General features: G+C 47.3%; 10 non-coding genes and 3 pseudogenes across 10 annotated transcripts; all 13 read left to right on the top strand.

The window, feature by feature from the left end:
* The first annotated feature begins 16 nt into the window (after positions 1-16).
* Positions 17-135, top strand: LOC125736182 (5S ribosomal RNA). The gene has a single exon (XR_007395468.1). It is a non-coding gene; the product is annotated as a 5S ribosomal RNA (ribosomal RNA).
* A 1,078-nt stretch (positions 136-1,213) lies between these two features.
* LOC125732045 (5S ribosomal RNA) lies at positions 1,214-1,332 on the top strand (annotated as a pseudogene).
* A 1,096-nt stretch (positions 1,333-2,428) lies between these two features.
* On the top strand, positions 2,429-2,547 carry LOC125732085 (5S ribosomal RNA; annotated as a pseudogene).
* A 1,087-nt stretch (positions 2,548-3,634) lies between these two features.
* LOC125730888 (5S ribosomal RNA) lies at positions 3,635-3,753 on the top strand. The gene has a single exon (XR_007391180.1). It is a non-coding gene; the product is annotated as a 5S ribosomal RNA (ribosomal RNA).
* A 3,625-nt stretch (positions 3,754-7,378) lies between these two features.
* On the top strand, positions 7,379-7,497 carry LOC125729108 (5S ribosomal RNA). The gene has a single exon (XR_007389593.1). It is a non-coding gene; the product is annotated as a 5S ribosomal RNA (ribosomal RNA).
* Positions 7,498-8,576: 1,079 nt separating this feature from the next.
* On the top strand, positions 8,577-8,695 carry LOC125734586 (5S ribosomal RNA). Its single transcript, XR_007393892.1, has one exon. It is a non-coding gene; the product is annotated as a 5S ribosomal RNA (ribosomal RNA).
* Positions 8,696-9,769: 1,074 nt separating this feature from the next.
* On the top strand, positions 9,770-9,888 carry LOC125733726 (5S ribosomal RNA). The gene has a single exon (XR_007393063.1). It is a non-coding gene; the product is annotated as a 5S ribosomal RNA (ribosomal RNA).
* Positions 9,889-10,965: 1,077 nt separating this feature from the next.
* Positions 10,966-11,084, top strand: LOC125735680 (5S ribosomal RNA). Its single transcript, XR_007394973.1, has one exon. It is a non-coding gene; the product is annotated as a 5S ribosomal RNA (ribosomal RNA).
* Positions 11,085-12,178: 1,094 nt separating this feature from the next.
* On the top strand, positions 12,179-12,297 carry LOC125731277 (5S ribosomal RNA). The gene has a single exon (XR_007391563.1). It is a non-coding gene; the product is annotated as a 5S ribosomal RNA (ribosomal RNA).
* Positions 12,298-13,364: 1,067 nt separating this feature from the next.
* Positions 13,365-13,483, top strand: LOC125734584 (5S ribosomal RNA). The gene has a single exon (XR_007393891.1). It is a non-coding gene; the product is annotated as a 5S ribosomal RNA (ribosomal RNA).
* A 1,077-nt stretch (positions 13,484-14,560) lies between these two features.
* On the top strand, positions 14,561-14,669 carry LOC125731946 (5S ribosomal RNA; annotated as a pseudogene).
* A 1,077-nt stretch (positions 14,670-15,746) lies between these two features.
* LOC125736870 (5S ribosomal RNA) lies at positions 15,747-15,865 on the top strand. The gene has a single exon (XR_007396138.1). It is a non-coding gene; the product is annotated as a 5S ribosomal RNA (ribosomal RNA).
* A 1,077-nt stretch (positions 15,866-16,942) lies between these two features.
* Positions 16,943-17,061, top strand: LOC125734657 (5S ribosomal RNA). The gene has a single exon (XR_007393960.1). It is a non-coding gene; the product is annotated as a 5S ribosomal RNA (ribosomal RNA).
* Positions 17,062-18,009: the final 948 nt, after the last annotated feature.

Raw genomic sequence — 18,009 nt, 5'->3', positions numbered from 1 at the left:
TTTGGTAGTGTCTCTCGCTTATGGCCATACCACCCTGAACACGCCCGATCTCGTCTGATCTCGGAAGCTAAGTGGGGTAGGGTCTGATTAGTACTTGGATGGGAGACTGCCTGGGAATACCAGGTGCTGTAAGCTTTTCTCACTTTTACTTTATACAAGGGGCGCTCCACTTCACGATTAATTTAAATCTATCACTCCCCTTCCATTTTACTATTTTATATATATATTTTTTTTCTCTCATTCATAAAGGCAGCCTTTACACACCGTTTTACTCTAAATACTGCCTGGTAATTCTAGGTGCTGTGAGCTGTTCGTGCCTTTATTCCACCAGGGCGCGATCTTCTGACAAACTTGAAGACTGTCACTCCACATTCACGTTTTACAACTTATTGTTAATAATAAAGAGACAGCTTTTTACACACAGTTTTAAACAAAGTACTGATATAATTCCTCTTAAACTCACCGCTTTGTTTTCTATGCAAAAACCACTTCGCCACAGAATATTCGATATTATTGGCATATTATCTGCTCTTCTCCTCCTTTCAAAACTTGCTAAAAGCTGTATTTAAAAGAGCAGGTTGGCCGGGGTAATTCACACCCTTCAATGCCAGCTTAATGTTTAGGTTAGTGGGAATCACAGAAGAATTAGGGATGAAAACTTCTTTGCTGGTGGTAGAAGCGGTCTGGTGAATTTTTAGAGAGAAGAGGCCGTCGATGTTTGAATGTAGAAAATTGTTCTGGCTGCAGCCTGCAGTATGGACTTGTTGGTGTGTGTAGCTCCCAGTGTTCTGACAGCGCGACGTTTTGGGGAAGCATGTGATTCAGCAGCTACCAGTGGGCTTCGTGCGGCGGAGATTTTGTGGCTGTTAGCGGAGTTGATAACAGAAGGTCATTAAGAGAAGCCTGCATGCGGTAGGCAAAGGAGTAATGTTTGCCGACGGAGGACGTGCGGCGATTAACCTGTGCGGTAGTGAAAAGGAGTTAAAGAGAAGGAAGTGTGCGGATGCGGAAAGAATGGAATAATTGTGGTAGGCTGCCGGCTGAGTAGTTTGGTGAATGTTTGGTGTGGTTCCGGCACTGCCGATTGGATGGTGGGGCTGCAGTGTGAGTCAGATAAAAAAAAAAAAAAAAAAACAGGAGTAGGATCCACTTGGACTAACTGGCATGTATAGAGGCGTGTAATGCAAAAGGGCTGTTTTTGGTAGTTTTTCTCGCTCACGGCCGTACCACCCTGAACACGCCCGATCTAGTCTGATCTCGGAAGCCAAGCAAGATAGGGTCTGCTTAGTACTTGGATGGGAGACCTACTGGGAATACCAGGTGCTGTAAGCTTTTCTCACTTTTACTTCATACAGGGGGCGCTCCACTTCTCGATTAATTTAAATCTATCACTCCCCTTCCATTTTACTATTTTATATATATATATATATGTATATATTTTTTTTTTTTCTCTCATTCATAAAGGCAGCTTTTACACACCGTTTTACTCTAAATACTGCCTGGTAATTATAGCTACTGTAAGCTGTTTGTGCCTTTATTCCACCAGGGCGCGATCTTCTGACAAACTTGAAGACTGTCACTCCCCATTCACGTTTTACAACTTATTGTTAATAATAAAGAGGCAGCTTTTTACACACAGTTTTAAACAAAGTACTGATATAATTCCTCTTCAACTCACCGGTTTGTTTTCTATGCAAAAAACACTTCACCATAGAAGACTCGATATTATTGGCATAGCATGGTCTGCTCTTCTCCTCCTTTCAAAACTCGCTAAAAGCTGTATTTAAAAGAGCAGGTTGGCCGGGGTAATTCACACCCTTCAATGCCAGCTTAATGTTTAGGTTAGTGGGAATCACAGAAGAATTAGGGATGAAAACTTCTTTGCTGGTGGTAGAAGCGGTCTGGTGAATTTTTAGAGAGAAGAGGCCGTCGATGTTTGAATGTAGAAAATTGTTCTGGCTGCAGCCTGCAGTATGGACTTGTTGGTGTGTGTAGCTCCCAGTGTTCTGACAGCGCGACGTTTTGGGGAAGCATGTGATTCAGCAGCTACCAGTGGGCTTCGTGCGGCGGAGATTTTGTGGCTGTTAGCGGAGTTGATAACAGAAGGTCATTAAGAGAAGCCTGCATGCGGTAGGCAAAGGAGTAATGTTTGCCGACGGGGGACGTGCGGCGATTAACCTGTGCGGTAGTGAAAAGGAGTTAAAGAGAAGGAAGTGTGCGGATGCGGAAAGAATGGAATAATTGTGGTAGGCTGCCGGCTGAGTAGTTTGGTGAATGTTTGGTGTGGTTCCGGCACTGCCGATTAGATGGTGGGGCTGCAGTGTGAGTCAGATAAAAAAAAAAAAAAAACAGGAGTAGGATCCACTTGGACTAACTGGCATGTATAGAGGCGTGTAATGCAAAAGGGCTGTTTTTGGTAGTTTTTCTCGCTCACGGCCGTACCACCCTGAACACGCCCGATCTAGTCCGATCTCGGAAGCCAAGCAAGATAGGGTCTGCTTAGTACTTGGATGGGAGATCTACTGGGAATACCAGGTGCTGTAAGCTTTTCTCACTTTTACTTCATACAGGGGGCGCTCCACTTCTCGATTAATTTAAATCTATCACTCCCCTTCCATTTTACTATTTTATATATATATATTTTTTTTTTTTTTTCTCTCATTCATTAAGGCAGCTTTTACACACCGTTTTACTCTAAATACTGCATGGTAATTATAGCTACTGTAAGCTGTTTGTGCCTTTATTCCACCAGGGCGCGATCTTCTGACAAACTTGAAGACTGTCACTCCCCATTCACGTTTTACAACTTATTGTTAATAATAAAGAGGCAGCTTTTTACACACAGTTTTAAACAAAGTACTGATATAATTCCTCTTCAACTCACCGGTTTGTTTTCTATGCAAAAAACACTTCACCACAGAAGACTCGATATTATTGGCATAGCATGGTCTGCTCTTCTCCTCCTTTCAAAACTCGCTAAAAGCTGTATTTAAAAGAGCAGGTTGGCCGGGGTAATTCACACCCTTCAATGCCAACTTAATGTTTAGGTTAGTGGGAATCACAGAGGAATTAGGGATGGAAACTTCTTTGCTGGTGGTAGAAGTGGTCTGGTGAATTTTTAGAGAGAAGAGGCCGTCGATGTTTGAATGTAGAAAATTGTTCTGGCTGCAGCCTGCAGTATGGACTTGTTGGCGTGTGTAGCTCCCAGTGTTCTGACAGCGCGACGTTTTGGGGAAGCATGTGATTCAACAGCTACCAGTGGGCTTCGTGCGGCGGAGATTTTGTGGCTGTTAGCGGAGTTGATAACAGAAAGTCATTAAGAGAAGCCTGCATGCGGTAGGCAAAGGAGGAATGTTTGCTGGTGGGGGACGTCCGGCGATTAACCTGTGCGGTAGTGTAAAGGAGTTAAAGAGAAGGAAGTGTGCGGATGCGGAAAGAATGGGATAATTGTGGTAGGCTGCCGGCTGAGTAGTTTGGTGAATGTTTGGTGTGGGTCCGGCGCTGCCGATTGGATGGTGGTGCTGCAGTGTGAGTCAGATAAAAAAAAAAAAAAAACATTAGTAGGATCCAATGGGACCAACTGGCATGTATAGAGGCGTGTAATGCAAAAGGGCTGTTTTTGGTAGCATCTCTCGCTTACGGCCATACCACCCTGAACACGCCCGATCTCATCCGATCTCGGAAGCCAAGCAGGGTAGGGTCTGGTTAGTACTTGGATGGGAGACCTCCTGGGAATACCAGGTGCTGTAAGCTTTTCTCACTTTTACTTTATACAGGGGGCGCTCCACTTCACGATTAATTTAAATCTATCACTCCCCTTCCATTTTACTATTTTATATATATATTTTTTTTTTCTCTCATTCATAAAGGCAGCTTTTACACACCGTTTTACTCTAAATACTTCCTGGTAATTCTAGGTGCTGTAAGCTGTTCGTGCCTTTATTCCACCAGGGCACGATCTTCTCACAAACTTGAAGACTGTCACTCCCCATTCACGTTTTACAACTTATTGTTAATGATAAAGAGACAGCTTTTTACACACAGTTTTAAACAAAGTACTGATATTATTCCTCTTCAACTGACCGCTTTGTTTTCTATGCAAAAACCACTTCACCACAAAAGACTCGATATTATTGGCATAGCAAGGTCTGCTCTTCTCCTCCTTTCAAAACTTGCTAAAAGCTGTATTTAAAAGAGCAGATTGGCAGGGGTAATTCACACACTTCAATGCCAGCTTAATGTTTAGGTTAGTGGGAATCACAGAGGAATTAGGGATGGAAACTTCTTTGCTGGTGGTAGAAGCGGTCTGGTGAATTTTTAGAGAGAAGAGGCCGTCGATGTTTGAATGTAGAAAATTGTTCTGGCTGCAGCCTGTGTCATGCCCTGCTCGTCGGCTCCTCCTGTGTGCCACGCCCCCTGCCTACCCACGTGTGTTTCCCGGATTGTACCCAGCTGTGTCTGATTATTTTCAATCAGTCCTGTGTATTTCAGTCCGTGTCTTACCCGAGTCCTGTGTCCGTCATTGATGTTCATGGATGTTTGTTTGTGTGAGATCCCCGTATTCCTGAATAAACCCCGTTCGTCCCGTATCCTGCCTGCCTGCTTCCTCCTTCCGCACAATCGCCGCTCTCCGCCGCGCTCGCGCACCTCGACCCGTGACAGAATGACGGACCCGAAAAAGAAAAATAAGCGGAGAAGGAGGATCCCGTAGGAGCCGATCCGCCTGGGAGCCTGCTCGCTCTCCAGGATATGGATCGCTCCGGAGGAAGAGGTACCCGTCCGGTCTCCAGCCCGGGGGCCGCTCCAGCGAGGTACCTGCCCTGTCTCCATGTTCTGGCCCTCGAGTGAGGAGGAGGAGGAGGAGCCCTTCCTCTTCCCTTACCAGGAGCGGGAGCCGGTGTTTTCGCCGTCTGTGTTTGCAGACATCGCGCCACCTCCCGCTGCCACCAGGCGCCAGAAGAGCAAGGAGGGGTCCATCGAATACCCGGACCCACTGCTCATCCCCCCTGCAGCAGCCACCCCGGAGGCGCCGTCCGCGCCTCAACCAGGGAAGACGGCCGACTGCATCTCCCAGTTCTTCGCCCTCCAGGGGCTATTCTGGAGGATCTGGGAGGGACTGGGCACTCCAGTGAGTCCGGAGGCAGAGGACATTGTAACGCGGCTCCAGAAAGACTTTGCCGCGTTCACTCCCGCCTCCGACCGGGGGGATCTGGAGAAAATGGCAGAGGGAGTTCGGCAGCTCCTCCAGCTCCAGAGGGCTGCGGACCCCGCTCCCGTGCAGCCGCCATTGCCGGCGGACCCCGCTCCCGTGCAGCCGCCATTGCCGGCGGACCCCGCTCCCGTGCAGCCGCCATTGCCGGCGGACCCCGCTCCCGTGCAGCCGCCTTCGCCGCTGCCGCCGCCTGCGCAGCCGCCTTCGCCGTCGCCGCCGCCTGCGCAGCCGCATTCGCTGCCTGCTGCAGCTCCCGGGCCGGCGCCCCCACTGCAACCACCTGCAGCTCCCGGGCAGGCGCCCCCACTGCAGCAAGCTCCTGTTCCTGACCGCGCTCCTGTTCCTGACCGCGCTCCTGTTCCTGACTGCGCTCCTGTTCCTGACCGCGCTCCTGTTCCTGTCCCGGCGCCCCCACTGCAACCACCTGCAGCTCCCGGGCCGGCGCCCCCACTGCAGCCACCTCCAAGTCCTGACCGCGCTCCAAGTCCTGACCGCGCTCCTGTTCCTTCTCCCCCTGTGACTGTTTCTCCCTCGCCCCGGCGAACTCGACCCCGACCGGGGGTCATGTCTGTGTCCCGTAAAGGGAGGGGACACAGACGCAGGGCTGGGGTCCCGCCCGCCCTGCCCCCTGGCTCGCCCTGCGTCGCCTGCGCTGGGGCTCGGTTGGCGCCTGCGGGTCCTGGCCCTCCGGGTCGGCTGTCGCCTGCGGGTCCCTCTCCGGTGCCTCGTCGCCCTGCCTCGCTCCCCCCTTCGGTGCCTGGTCGGTCGCCTGGGGGTTCCCCGACGGCGGCTCCTTGGTCGCCTGCGGGGCCCCTACCTGCGGCCCGTCGGAGGACGTCGCCGCCTGCAGCGGCTCCCCCCCTCGCCTTGCCTTCGCCCTGGCCCCTTCCAGCTCCCTCGTCCCCTTCCCTGGTGCTCCCTCCTGCTCCCTCCCTGGCCCCTCCGCGGGTCCCTCGCCCTGTCTCCTCTGCCCCTCCGTGGTCCCCTCCGGCTGCCTCCCGTCGCCCGCTGGGGCTCCCACGGGCTCCCCTTTGTTCCCCCGCCTTCTCTCCCTTCTTTCCTGTCTCTGTCCCGCCTGTCTTTGTTCCTCCTCCTGCCTTTGTCCCGCCGTCCTCTGTTCCTGGTCCCTTTGTTCTGCCCCGCTCTGTTCCTGGTTTCCCGTCGTTCCCTCCCGTCACTCCCGCTCCTTTTGTTCCGCCTGTTCCCTCTGTTTCTCCCTTCCTGATTTGTCTGTCTGCCTTCCCGTCCCTTTGTCAGCTCCTGTCGCACGTCCTGTCGCTTGCCCTGTTTTGTGCCTCGGTCCTGTTTCCCGTCTCTTGTTGATTCTGTTTTTTTGCTCCAGGTCCCGGTTCCCGTGTCCCGTCTGTCGCCTCCTCCCTGGCGCGCCCGGTGAAGCGCGCCTTTGGGGGGGGGGTTCTGTCATGCCCTGCTCGTCGGCTCCTCCTGTGTGCCACGCCCCCTGCCTACCCACGTGTGTTTCCCGGATTGTACCCAGCTGTGTCTGATTATTTTCAATCAGTCCTGTGTATTTCAGTCCGTGTCTTACCCGAGTCCTGTGTCCGTCATTGATGTTCATGGATGTTTGTTTGCGTGAGATCCCCGTATTCCCGAATAAACCCCGTTCGTCCCGTATCCTGCCTGCCTGCTTCCTCCTTCCGCACAATCGCCGCTCTCCGCCGCGCTCGCGCACCTCGACCCGTGACAGCCTGCAGTATGGACTTGTTGGTGTGTGTAGCTCCCAGTGTTCTGACAGCGCGACGTTTTGGGGAAGCATGTGATTCAGCAGCTACCAGTGGGCTTCGTGCGGCGGAGATTTTGTGGCTGTTAGCGGAGTTGATAACAGAGGGTCGTTAAGAGAAGCCTGCATGCAGTAGGCAAAGGAGTAATGTTTGCCGGCGGGGGACGTGCGGCGATTAACCTGTGCGGTAGTGAAAAGGAGTTAAAAAGAAGGAAGTGTGCGGATGCGGAAAGAATGGAATAATTGTGGTAGGCTGCCGGCTGAGTAGTTTGGTGAATGTTTGGTGTGGGTCCGGCGCTGCCGATTGGATGGTGGTGCTGCAGTGTGAGTCAGATTAAAAAAAAAAAACCAGGAGTAGGATCCAATGGGACTAACTGGCATGTATAGACGCGTGTAATGCAAAAGGGCTGTTTTTGGTCACGTCTCTCGCTTATGGCCATACATCCCTGAACACGCCCGATCTCATCCGATCTCGGAAGCCAAGCAGGGTAGGGTCTGGTTAGTACTTTGATGGGAGACCTCCTGGGAATACCAGGTGATGTAAGCTTTTCTCACTTTTACTTTATACAGGGGGCGCTCCACTTCACGATTAATTTAAATCTATCACTCCCCTTCCATTTTACTATTTTATATATATATTTTTATTTTCTCTCTTTCATAAAGGCAGCTTTTACACACCGTTTTACTTTAAATACTTCCTGGTAATTCTAGGTGCTGTAAGCTGGTCGTGCCTTTATTCCACCAGGGCACGATCTTCTCACAATCTTGAAGACTGTCACTCCCCATTCACGTTTTACAACTTATTATTAATAATAAAGAGACAGCTTTTTACACACAGTTTTAAACAAAGTACTGATATAATTCCTCTTCAACTCACCGCTTTGTTTTCTATGCAAAAACCACTTCGCCACAGAAGACTTGATATTTTTGGCATAGCAAGGTCTGCTCTTCTCCTCCTTTCAAAACTTGCTAAAAGCTGTATTTAAAAGAGCAGGTTGGCCGGGGTAATTCACACCCTTCAATGCCAGATTAATGTTTAGGTTAGTGGGAATCACAGAGGAATTAGGGATGGAAACTTCTTTGCTGATGGTAGAAGCGGTCTGGTGAATTTTTAGAGAGAAGAGGCCGTCGATGTTTCAATGTAGAAAATTGTTCTGGCTGCAGCCTGCAGTATGGACTTGTTGGTGTGTGTAGCTCCCAGTGTTCTGACAGCGTAACGTTTTGGGGAAGCATGTGATTCAACAGCTACCAGTGGTCTTCGCGCGGCAGAGATTTTGTGGCTGTTAGCGGAGTTGATTACAGAGGGTCGTTAAGAGAAGCCTGCATGCGGTCGGCAAAGGAGTAATGTTTGCCGGCGGGGGACGTGCGGCGATTAACCTGTGCGGTAGTGAAAAGGAGTTAAAGAGAAGGAAGTGTGCGGATGCGGAAAGAATGGAATAATTGTGGTAGGCTGCCGGCTGAGTAGTTTGGTGAATGTTTGGTGTGGGTCCGGCGCTGCCGATTGGATGGTGGTGCTGCAGTGTGAGTCAGATAAAAAAAAAAAAAACCAGGAGTAGAATCCAATGGGACTAACTGGCATGTATAGACGCGTGTAATGCAAAAGGGCTGTTTTTGGTAGCGTCTCACGCTTATGGCCATACCACCCTGAACACGCCCGATCTCATCTGATCTCGGAAGCCAAGCAAGGTAGGGTCTGGTTAGTACTTGGATGGGAGACCTCCTGGGAATACCAGGTGCTGTAAGCTTTTCTCACTTTTACTTTATACAGGGGGCGCTCCACTTCACGATTAATTTAAATCTAGCACTCCCCTTCCATTTTACTATTTTATATATATATTTTTTTTCTCTCTTTCATAAAGCCAGCTTTTAGAAACCGTTTTACTCTAAATACTTCCTGGTAATTCTAGGTGCTGTAAGCTGTTCGTGCCTTTATTCCACCAGGGCGCGATCTTTTCACAAACTTGAAGACTGTCACTCCCCATTCACGTTTTACAACTTATTGTTAATGATAAAGAGACAGCTTTTTACACACAGTTTTAAACAAAGTACTGATATTATTCCTCTTCAACTGACCGCTTTGTTTTCTATGCAAAAACCACTTCGCCACAGAAGACTCGATATTATTGGCATAGCAAGTTCTGCTCTTCTCCTTTCAAAACTTGCTAAAAGCTGTATTTAAAAGAACAGATTGGCCGGGGTAATTCACACCCTTCAATGCCAGCTTAATGTTTAGGTTAGTGGGAATCACAGAGGAATTAGGGATGGAAACTTCTTTGCTGGTGGTAGAAGCGGTCTGGTGAATTTTTAGAGAGAAGAGGCCGTCGATGTTTGAATGTAGAAAATTGTTCTGGCTGCAGCCTGCAGTATGGACTTGTTGGTGTGTGTAGCTCCCAGTGTTCTGACAGCGCGACGTTTTGGGGAAGCATGTGATTCAGCAGCTACCAGTGGGCTTCGTGCGGCGGAGATTTTGTGGCTGTTAGCGGAGTTGATAACAGAGGGTCGTTAAGAGAAGCCTGCATGCAGTAGGCAAAGGAGTAATGTTTGCCGGCGGGGGACGTGCGGCGATTAACCTGTGCGGTAGTGAAAAGGAGTTAAAAAGAAGGAAGTGTGCGGATGCGGAAAGAATGGAATAATTGTGGTAGGCTGCCGGCTGAGTAGTTTGGTGAATGTTTGGTGTGGGTCCGGCGCTGCCGATTGGATGGTGGGGCTGCAGTGTGAGTCAGATAAAAAAAAAAAAAAACAGGAGTAGGATCCAATGGGACTAACTGGCATGTATAGACGCGTGTAATGCAAAAGGGCTGTTTTTGGTAGCATCTCTCGCTTACGGCCATACCACCCTGAACACGCCCGATCTTGTCTGATCTCGGAAGCTAAGCAGGGTAGGGTCTGGTTAGTACTTGGATGGGAGACCACCTGGGAATACCAGGTGCTGTAAGCTTTTCTCACTTTTACTTTATACAGGGGGCGCTCCACTTCACGATTAATTTAAATCTATCACTCCCCTTCCATTTTACTATTTTATATATTTCTTTTTTCTGTCATTCATAAAGGCAGCTTTTACACACCGTTTTACTCTAAATACTGCCTGGTAATTCTAGGTGCTGTAAGCTGTTCGTGCCTTTATTCCACCAGGGCACGATCTTCTCACAATCTTGAAGACTGTCACTCCCCATTCACGTTTTACAACTTATTGTTAATAATAAAGAGACAGCTTTTTACACACAGTTTTAAACAAAGTACTGATATAATTCCTCTTCAACTCACCGCTTTGTTTTCTATGCAAAAACCACTTCGCCACAGAAGACTTGATATTTTTGGCATAGCAAGGTCTGCTCTTCTCCTCCTTTCAAAACTTGCTAAAAGCTGTATTTAAAAGAGCAGGTTGGCCGGGGTAATTCACACCCTTCAATGCCAGATTAATGTTTAGGTTAGTGGGAATCACAGAGGAATTAGGGATGGAAACTTCTTTGCTGGTGGTAGAAGCGGTCTGGTGAATTTTTAGAGAGAAGAGGCCGTCGATGTTTCAATGTAGAAAATTGTTCTGGCTGCAGCCTGCAGTATGGACTTGTTGGCGTGTGTAGCTCCCAGTGTTCTGACAGCATGACATTTTGGGGAAGCATGTGATTCAACAGCTACCAGTGGGCTTCGTGCGGCAGAGATTTTGTGGCTGTTAGCGGAGTTGATTACAGAGGGTCGTTAAGAGAAGCCTGCATGCGGTAGGCAAAGGAGTAATGTTTGCCGGCGGGGGACGTGCGGCGATTAACCTGTGCGGTAGTGAAAAGGAGTTAAAGAGAAGGAAGTGTGCGGATGCGGAAAGAATGGAATAATTGTGGTAGGCTGCCGGCTGAGTAGTTTGGTGAATGTTTGGTGTGGTTCCGGCACTGCCGATTGGATGGTGGGGCTGCAGTGTGAGTCAGATAAAAAAAAAAAAAAAAACAGGAGTAGGATCCAATGGGACTAACTGGCATGTATAGACGCGTATAATGCAAAAGGACTATTTTTGGTAGCGTCACTCGCTTTTGGCCATACCACCCTGAACGCGCCCGATCTCGTCTGATCTCGGAAGCTAAGCAGGCTAGGGTCTGGTTAGTACTTGGATGGGAGACCACCTGGGAATACCAGGTGCTGTAAGCTTTTCTCACTTTTACTTTATACAGGGGGCGCTCCACTTCACGATTAATTTTAATCTATCACTCCCCTTCCATTTTACTATTTTATATATATATATATATATATATATATATATATTTTTCTCTCATTCATAAAGGCAGCTTTTAGAAACCGTTTTACTCTAAATACTTCCTGGTAATTCTAGGTGCTGTAAGCTGTTCGTGCCTTTATTCCACCAGGGCGCAATATTCTCACAAACTTGAAGACTGTCACTCCCCATTCACGTTTTACAACTTATTGTTAATGATAAAGAGACAGCTTTTTACACACAGTTTTAAACAAAGTACTGATATTATTCCTCTTCAACTGACCGCTTTGTTTTCTATGCAAAAACCACTTCACCACAGAAGACTCGATATTATTGGCATAGCAAGTTCTGCTCTTCTCCTTTCAAAACTTGCTAAAAGCTGTATTTAAAAGAACAGATTGGCCGGGGTAATTCACACCCTTCAATGCCAGCTTAATGTTTAGGTTAGTGGGAATCACAGAGGAATTAGGGATGGAAACTTCTTTGCTGGTGCTAGAAGCGGTCTGGTGAATTTTTAGAGAGAAGAGGCCGTCGATGTTTCAATGTAGAAAATTGTTCTGGCTGCAGCCTGCAGTATGGACTTGTTGGCGTGTGTAGCTCCCAGTGTTCTGACAGCATGACATTTTGGGGAAGCATGTGATTCAACAGCAACCAGTGGGCTTCGTGCGGCGGAGATTTTGTGGCTGTTAGCGGAGTTGATAACAGAGGGTCTTTAAGAGAAGCCTGCATGCGGTAGGCAAATGAGTAATGTTTGCCGGCGGGGGATGTGCAGCGATTAACCTGTGCGGTAGTGAAAAGGACTTAAAGAGAAGGAAGTGTGCGGATGCGGAAAGAATGGAATAATTGTGGTAGGCTGCCGGCTGAGTAGTTTGGTGAATGTTTGGTGTGGGTGCGGCGCTGCCGATTGGATGGTGGTGCTGCAGTGTGAGTCAGATAAAAAAAAAAAAAAAACAGGAGTAGGATCCAATGGGACTAACTGGCATGTATAGAGGCGTATAATGCAAAAGGGCTGTTTTTGTTCGCGGCTCTCTCTTATGGCCATACCACCCTGAACACGCCCGATCTCGTCTGATCTCGGAAGCTAAGTGGGGTAGGGTCTGGTTAGTACTTGGATGGGAGACTGCCTGGGAATACCACGTGCTGTAAGCTTTTCTCACTTTTACTTTATACAGGGGGCACTCCACCTCACGATTAATTTAAATCTGTCACTCCCCTAACTATTTTATATATTTCTTTTTTCTCTCATTCATAAAGGCAGCTTTTACACACGTTTTACTCTAAATACTGCCTGGTAATTCTAGGTGCTGTAAGCTGGTCGTGCCTTTATTCCACCAGGGCACGATCTTCTCACAATCTTGAAGACTGTCACTCCCCATTCACATTTTACAACTTATTGTTAATAATAAAGAGACAGCTTTTTACACACAGTTTTAAACAAAGTACTGATATAATTCCTCTTCAACTCACCGCTTTGATTTCTATGCAAAAACCACTTCGCCACAGAAGACTTGATATTTTTGGCATAGCAAGGTCTGCTCTTCTCCTCCTTTCAAAACTTGCTAAAAGCTGTATTTAAAAGAGCAGGTTGGCCGGGGTAATTCACACCCTTCAATGCCAGATTAATGTTTAGGTTAGTGGGAATCACAGAGGAATTAGGGATGGAAACTTCTTTGCTGATGGTAGAAGCGGTCTGGTGAATTTTTAGAGAGAAGAGGCCGTCGATGTTTCAATGTAGAAAATTGTTCTGGCTGCAGCCTGCAGTATGGACTTGTTGGTGTGTGTAGCTCCCAGTGTTCTGACAGCGTAACGTTTTGGGGAAGCATGTGATTCAACAGCTACCAGTGGGCTTCGCGCGGCAGAGATTTTGTGGCTGTTAGCGGAGTTGATTACAGAGGGTCGTTAAGAGAAGCCTGCATGCAGTAGGCAAAGGAGTAATGTTTGCCGGCGGGGGACGTGCGGCGATTAACCTGTGCGGTAGTGAAAAGGAGTTAAAGAGAAGGAAGTGTGCGGATGCGGAAAGAATGGAATAATTGTGGTAGGCTGCCGGCTGAGTAGTTTGGTGAATGTTTGGTGTGGGTCCGGCGCTGCCGATTGGATGGTGGTGCTGCAGTGTGAGTCAGATAAAAAAAAAAAAAACCAGGAGTAGAATCCAATGGGACTAACTGGCATGTATAGACGCGTGTAATGCAAAAGGGCTGTTTTTGGTAGCTTCTCACGCTTATGGCCATACCACCCTGAACACGCCCGATCTCATCTGATCTCGGAAGCCAAGCAAGGTAGGGTCTGGTTAGTACTTGGATGGGAGACCTCCTGGGAATACCAGGTGCTGTAAGCTTTTCTCACTTTTACTTTATACAGGGGGCGCTCCACTTCACGATTAATTTAAATCTAGCACTCCCCTTCCATTTTACTATTTTATATATATATTTTTTTTCTCTCTTTCATAAAGCCAGCTTTTAGAAACCGTTTTACTCTAAATACTTCCTGGTAATTCTAGGTGCTGTAAGCTGTTCGTGCCTTTATTCCACCAGGGCGCGATCTTTTCACAAACTTGAAGACTGTCACTCCCCATTCACGTTTTACAACTTATTGTTAATGATAAAGAGACAGCTTTTTACACACAGTTTTAAACAAAGTACTGATATTATTCCTCTTCAACTGACCGCTTTGTTTTCTATGCAAAAAACACTTCGCCACAGAAGACTCGATATTATTGGCATAGCAAGGTCTGCTCTTCTCCTTTCAAAACTTGCTAAAAGCTGTATTTAAAAGAACAGATTGGCCGGGGTAATTCACACCCTTCAATGCCAGCTTAATGTTTAGGTTAGTGGGAATCACAGAGGAATTAGGGATGGAAACTTCTTTGCTGGTGGTAGAAGTGGTCTGGTGAATTTTTAGAGAGAAGAGGCCGTCGATGTTTGAATGTAGAAAATTGTTCTGGCTGCAGCCTGCAGTATGGACTTGTTGGTGTGTGTAGCTCCCAGTGTTCTGACAGCGCGACGTTTTGGGGAAGCATGTGATTCAGCAGCTACCAGTGGGCTTCGTGCAGCGGAGATTTTGTGGCTGTTAGCGGAGTTGATAACAGAGGGTCGTTAAGAGAAGCCTGCATGCAGTAGGCAAAGGAGTAATGTTTGCCGGCGGGGGACGTGCGGCGATTAACCTGTGCGGTAGTGAAAAGGAGTTAAAAAGAAGGAAGTGTGCGGATGCGGAAAGAATGGAATAATTGTGGTAGGCTGCCGGCTGAGTAGTTTGGTGAATGTTTGGTGTGGGTCCGGCGCTGCCGATTGGATGGTGGGGCTGCAGTGTGAGTCAGATAAAAAAAAAAAAAAAGAACATTAGTAGGATCCAATGGGACCAACTGGCATGTATAGAGGCGTGTAATGCAAAAGGGCTGTTTTTGGTAGCATCTCTCGCTTACGGCCATACCACCCTGAACACGCCTGATCTTGGAAGCTAAGCAGGGTAGGGTCTGGTTAGTACTTGCATGGGAGACCTCCTGGGAATACCAGGTGCTGTAAGCTTTTCTCACTTTTACTTTATACAGGGGACGCTCCACTTCACGATTAATTTAAATCTATCACTCCCCTTCCATTTTACTATTTTATATATATATATTTTTTTTCTCTCATTCATAAAGGCAGCTTTTAGAAACCGTTTTACTCTAAATACTTCCTGGTAATTCTAGGTGCTGTAATCTGTTCGTGCCTTTATTCCACCAGGGCGCGATCTTCTCACAAACTTGAAGACTGTCACTCCCCATTCACGTTTTACAACTTATTGTTAATGATAAAGAGACAGCTTTTTACACACAGTTTTAAACAAAGTACTGATATTATTCCTCTTCAACTGACCGCTTTGTTTTCTATGCAAAAACCACTTCGCCACAGAAGACTCGATATTATTGGCATAGCAAGTTCTGCTCTTCTCCTTTCAAAACTTGCTAAAAGCTGTATTTAAAAGAACAGATTGGCCGGGGTAATTCACACCCTTCAATGCCAGCTTAATGTTTAGGTTAGTGGGAATCACAGAGGAATTAGGGATGGAAACTTCTTTGCTGGTGGTAGAAGCGGTCTGCTGAATTTTTAGAGAGAAGAGGCCGTCGATGTTTGAATGTAGAAAATTGTTCTGGCTGCAGCCTGCAGTATGGACTTATTGGTGTGTGTAGCTCCCAGTGTTCTGACAGCGCGACGTTTTGGGGAAGCATGTGATTCAGCAGCTACCAGTGGGCTTCGTGCGGCGGAGATTTTGTGGCTGTTAGCGGAGTTGATAACAGAGGGTCGTTAAGAGAAGCCTGCATGCAGTAGGCAAAGGAGTAATGTTTGCCGGCGGGGGACGTGCGGCGATTAACCTGTGCGGTAGTGAAAAGGAGTTAAAAAGAAGGAAGTGTGCGGATGCGGAAAGAATGGAATAATTGTGGTAGGCTGCCGGCTGAGTAGTTTGGTGAATGTTTGGTGTGGGTCCGGCGCTGCCGATTGGATGGTGGGGCTGCAGTGTGAGTCAGATAAAAAAAATAAAATACCAGGAGTTGGATTCAATGGGACTAACTGGCATGTATAGACGCGTGTAATGCAAAAGGGCTGTTTTTGGTCGTGTCTCTCGCTTTTGGCCATACCACCCTGAACACGCCCGATCTCATCCGATCCCGGAAGCTAAGCAGGGTAGGGTCTGGTTAGTAGTTGGATGGGAGACCACTTGGGAATACCAGGTGCTGTAAGCTTTTCTCACTTTTACTTTATACAGGGGGCGCTCCACTTCACGATTAATTTAAATCTATCACTCCCCTTCCATTTTACTATTTTATATATATATATTTTTTTTCTCTCATTCATAAAGGCAGCTTTTAGAAACCGTTTTACTCTAAATACTTCCTGGTAATTCTAGGTGCTGTAAGCTGTTCGTGCCTTTATTCCACCAGGGCGCGATCTTCTCACAAACTTGAAGACTGTCACTCCCCATTCACGTTTTACAACTTATTGTTAATGATAAAGAGACAGCTTTTTACACACAGTTTTAAACAAAGTACTGATATTATTCCTCTTCAACTGACCGCTTTGTTTTCTATGCAAAAACCACTTCGCCACAGAAGACTCGATATTATTGGCATAGCAAGTTCTGCTCTTCTCCTTTCAAAACTTGCTAAAAGCTGTATTTAAAAGAACAGATTGGCCGGGGTAATTCACACCCTTCAATGCCAGCTTAATGTTTAGGTTAGTGGGAATCACAGAGGAATTAGGGATGGAAACTTCTTTGCTAGTGGTAGAAGCGGTCTGCTGAATTTTTAGAGAGAAGAGGCCGTCGATGTTTGAATGTAGAAAATAGTTCTGGCTGCAGCCTGCAGTATGGACTTGTTGGTGTGTGTAGCTCCCAGTGTTCTGACAGCGCGACGTTTTGGGGAAGCATGTGATTCAGCAGCTACCAGTGGGCTTCGTGCGGCGGAGATTTTGTGGCTGTTAGCGGAGTTGATAACAGAGGGTCGTTAAGAGAAGCCTGCATGCAGTAGGCAAAGGAGTAATGTTTGCCGGCGGGGGACGTGCGGCGATTAACCTGTGCGGTAGTGAAAAGGGGTTAAAGAGAAGGAAGTGTGCGGATGCGGAAAGAATGGAATAATTGTGGTAGGCTGCCGGCTGAGTAGTTTGGTGAATGTTTGGTGTGGGTCCGGCGCTGCCGATTGGATGGTGGGGCTGCAGTGTGAGTCAGATAAAAAAAATAAAAAACCAGGAGTTGGATCCAATGGGACTAACTGGCATGTATAGACGCGTGTAATGCAAAAGGGCTGTTTTTGGTAGCATCTCTCGCTTACGGCCATACCATCCTGAACACGCCCGATCTCGTCTGATCTCGGAAGCTAAGCAGGGTAGGGTCTGGTTAGTAGTTGGATGGGAGACCACTTGGGAATACCAGGTGCTGTAAGCTTTTCTCACTTTTACTTTATACAGGGGGCGCTCCACTTCACGATTAATTTAAATCTATCACTCTCCTTCCATTTTACTATTTTATATATATTTTTTTTTTTCTCTCATTCATAAAGGCAGCTTTTACACACCGTTTTACTCTAAATACTTCCTGGTAATTCTAGGTGCTGTAAGCTGTTCGTGCCTTTATTCCACCAGGGCACGATCTTCTCACAATCTTGAAGACTGTCACTCCCCATTCACGTTTTACAACTTATTGTTAATAATAAAGAGACAGCTTTTTACACACAGTTTTAAACAAAGTACTGATATAATTCCTCTTCAACTCACCGCTTTGTTTTCTATGCAAAAACCACTTCGCCACAGAAGACTTGATATTTTTGGCATAGCAAGGTCTGCTCTTCTCCTCCTTTCAAAACTTGCTAAAAGCTGTATTTAAAAGAGCAGGTTGGCCGGGGTAATTCACACCCTTCAATGCCAGATTAATGTTTAGGTTAGTGGGAATCACAGAGGAATTAGGGATGGAAACTTCTTTGCTGGTGGTAGAAGCGGTCTGGTGAATTTTTAGAGAGAAGAGGCCGTCGATGTTTCAATGTAGAAAATTGTTCTGGCTGCAGCCTGCAGTATGGACTTGTTGGCGTGTGTAGCTCCCAGTGTTCTGACAGCATGACATTTTGGGGAAGCATGTGATTCAACAGCTACCAGTGGGCTTCGTGCGGCAGAGATTTTGTGGCTGTTAGCGGAGTTGATTACAGAGGGTCGTTAAGAGAAGCCTGTATGCGGTAGGCAAAGGAGTAATGTTTGCCGGCGGGGGACGTGCGGCGATTAACCTGTGCGGTAGTGAAAAGGAGTTAAAGAGAAGGAAGTGTGCGGATGCGGAAAGAATGGAATAATTGTGGTAGGCTGCCGGCTGAGTAGTTTGGTGAATGTTTGGTGTGGTTCCGGCACT

This window comes from Brienomyrus brachyistius, chromosome 2, assembly GCF_023856365.1.
Source record: "Brienomyrus brachyistius isolate T26 chromosome 2, BBRACH_0.4, whole genome shotgun sequence".
In the NCBI taxonomy this organism is placed as follows: domain Eukaryota; kingdom Metazoa; phylum Chordata; class Actinopteri; order Osteoglossiformes; family Mormyridae; genus Brienomyrus; species Brienomyrus brachyistius.
This window is presented reverse-complemented; position numbering and strand designations above follow the sequence as displayed.